At 40.5% G+C, this 3,015-nt stretch overlaps 1 long non-coding RNA gene across 1 annotated transcript; it reads right to left on the bottom strand.

Annotated features, from left to right (window-relative positions):
- Positions 1-278: 278 nt before the first annotated feature.
- Positions 279-1,631, bottom strand: LOC134442687 (uncharacterized). Its single transcript, XR_010033444.1, has 3 exons — positions 1,398-1,631; positions 687-775; positions 279-512 (listed from the first exon to the last, which is right to left on the bottom strand). It is a non-coding gene; the product is annotated as an uncharacterized LOC134442687 (long non-coding RNA).
- Between the last annotated feature and the right edge of the window lie 1,384 nt (positions 1,632-3,015).

The raw sequence follows: 3,015 nt of genomic DNA, 5'->3' as shown, positions 1-3,015 counted from the left end.
GTGAACACTTGTGTGCTGTGTCACAATGTCAATGGGAGTTGGAGTTTCCCAGTTGGGCTTTCACTTCACTTTCACAGAAAATGTTCTACGTTGTTGTATTAGTACAATAAAATAAGCAAGACATGTCTGGATGGACTTCATCATTTCAGTTATTTATTATCACAACTACTCACCATCAATGACAACCAGGGCTCACCAGCCAAATGCTGGGGAAAATTAAGTTTGGCCAGTAGAAAAGAAACCATACTTGGCACTTTGACCCATTATGTTATGTACCGGTATGTTTGGAGATTAACATACTAGCCATTTTGGCTAGTGATGAAAAAAGTTAATTTAGAGCCCTGCTGAAAACTCCAACAACTGGTACAGGTGATCAGTGCATCAGGTGAGGAATGTAAGGGTAGGCCCGATGGATGAGGAAACCAGCATCACTGATGGTGAGGTCCTGGTGCTGTTGCAAAGCCCAAGCGAAAGAAGCCTCTCTGGACACCTCTTCATGTTGGCTCCCCCATCTAATTAAAAAAAAGAAAAGACAAACATGCTATTTAAATTAATCTAGCCATGCATTTGTAATGTACCGGTACAGTACTGAATAATTAACTCCCTTGGCAATATTGTCTGAATTAAAATGTGATGTAAAATGTCAGAAAATAACACTCATCCCAACTTACTAGTCATGTCTTTACCTGTGCTGCTGGGATGCAATTCTTGGACGTCATCCTGGCCACCATGACTCATGGTTTTAGTTTGGGTGCTGACCACCTGACTGATGAACCTGTTATTACAAAACAATAAAAACAATAAAGATAAATAACAGGTTTGTTGTGCTTTTCTTTCTCTTGTGAAGGTCATCTTTTCAAATGATTTATTTACGCTTAAACTAATCAAAGTATGTAACCGACATTCTGTCCTATGTGTTTCTACATGTGCAATGTAATGCAACACCGATTTGAAACATTGAAGTATATGTCAAGTCAGCTTTTATTGTCACTTTCTTCATGGTCATACAAGGGAAACGAAATTAGCCTACGTTTTCCTCTACCATGCCAGGACATAGACAGGACTGACAATTTACAGACAGACAGAAAGTGCAAGACATGACAGTGGACTGGTAACATAAGTGGTCAATAATAATAAAAAATACGGTACAAATGAACATTTAACATTGGACATGTAAACAGAAGATAAGATATAGAATTATATTTCACAATAGATACATTGGGCAGACGTGGCTGAAACAACAAAATCCACTTGGATGAAACGAAACGCATCCAAGTTAACCTACAAGATACATCCGAGATGAAAAGATATGCTTTTCAAAAGACCACTTTGCAAAATGCCTGACACAAAATGTACCGTGCGTCTTGTAGTAAGTTAGGTTAGCAGCATTATCTTACCTGTGCCATGCCACGAGAGGATGCCAGCCGCGGTGCCCAGCCACCAATGAAGAAACGGTGCATTAAGGTGCTAGTATTTTGCCAATGCAGAGGTTTGGTTTAAGTTCACAACTTAACTGAAGAAAATAAACACTGGATAAAAAATGCATCGCAGGCAGAGTAAGTTCATGGCTGGAAGCAAGCAACAACTTTCTCTTCTTCTCCCAGTTTCCCGTACCGCCCGTCCCCGTTATGCCACCTAGTGGAGCAGAATACATTTTAATAAATCTATGATTTGAACACATCCACTGTTAACGCCAGGTAGGTACATATCCCATTTTTAAAAAAATACAAGAACTACGTGTTTCTTTGGTATTTTATGGTAAAAGTTGTCTTCGTCTGCATAATTCCTATGTACGAATGTGTGTACTTTTGCCGTCCAGCAAAAACGATTACGTAATATTGTGACGTCAATGCAAATGATGGATACAGTTTGTACATCAGGATGTTGCATCTTGACAAAATGTTCCTATTCGCACCCCCCCGTCTCTCTCTCTCTCTCTCTCTCTCTCTCTCTCTCTCTCTCTCACACACACACACACACACACACACACACACACACACACACACACACACACACGCTCTGAGAAACAGTTTTTTAAATTACTTTTATCATTAATTATTATTTTACTGTACGTCAAACAAAGATGTTACCCAATAGATCTTTTAAGAGTAATAACATTACAATAACAATACAATAACAATAACAATAACTCTCTCTCTCTCTCCATCTCTATCTCTCTCTCTCTCCCTCTCTCTCTCCACCCCTCTGTCTCTCTCTCCTGATGCCAACCGTTGGTGAACACCAGGCCATAAGCCCCTTGCCACAGACACCCAGTTCACTGAGAAAAACAAAAACATAAAATAATAATATGTAAAGTCTAATAATGTTACAAAAAACAAGTGTTGAACTGTGAAACAAAAATGTGAACAAAAATAAGTAATGAAAAATAACAATACCTCAATTTTGTTTTTTAAAGTGCCTTTCACGGAACCTAAGCTCGCTTTACAAAAGGTCATGGGGCTAAGGAATTGGGGAAAGTAGAGGAGGGAAGGGCTACGGACCATAGGCCTCAGTGATGAGATGTGACTTCAGATGCTTTTTAAACGTTGCCAGAGTGGGGGCTTGGCGGATGTGGAGAGGTAAACTGTTCCAGAGGGTGGGGGCAGTACATCCTGACAAGAAAATGTGGTGTATATACAGTATCTGAGTATTATCACACAATGATGGACAGTGTGACTGAGGACCCTGATGTTACTAGTAGAGATGCACCCAATCCAAGATCCGGTTCCGGATCCGGCAGGATAATAGGGTTTTTCACAGGGTCCGGGTCCAGCAGGATCTTAAGCAGTGGATACGGTATCCGATAGGATCTTAAAAATCAAGATCTGGTGCATTTCTAGTTTTTACGTAGCCTAGGCTTTTCAATCAGTCTTTCACAATCCCAATCGCTGCATGGAGTGAAAGCCGTTTGGAAGCGGCCGTTGCAGTCAGTGTGGCAGTAAGCCAATGAGTCTAAAAAATCGTTTGAGCCAACGTAATAAAGAGGGCCCACGTGTGCGAGTAGGCTATGTGTAT

The sequence above is a fragment of the Engraulis encrasicolus genome, unplaced genomic scaffold (assembly GCF_034702125.1).
Source record: "Engraulis encrasicolus isolate BLACKSEA-1 unplaced genomic scaffold, IST_EnEncr_1.0 scaffold_209_np1212, whole genome shotgun sequence".
Classification (NCBI taxonomy): domain Eukaryota; kingdom Metazoa; phylum Chordata; class Actinopteri; order Clupeiformes; family Engraulidae; genus Engraulis; species Engraulis encrasicolus.
Note: the sequence above shows the minus strand (reverse complement) of the source record. Positions and strands in the feature narration are given on the sequence as shown.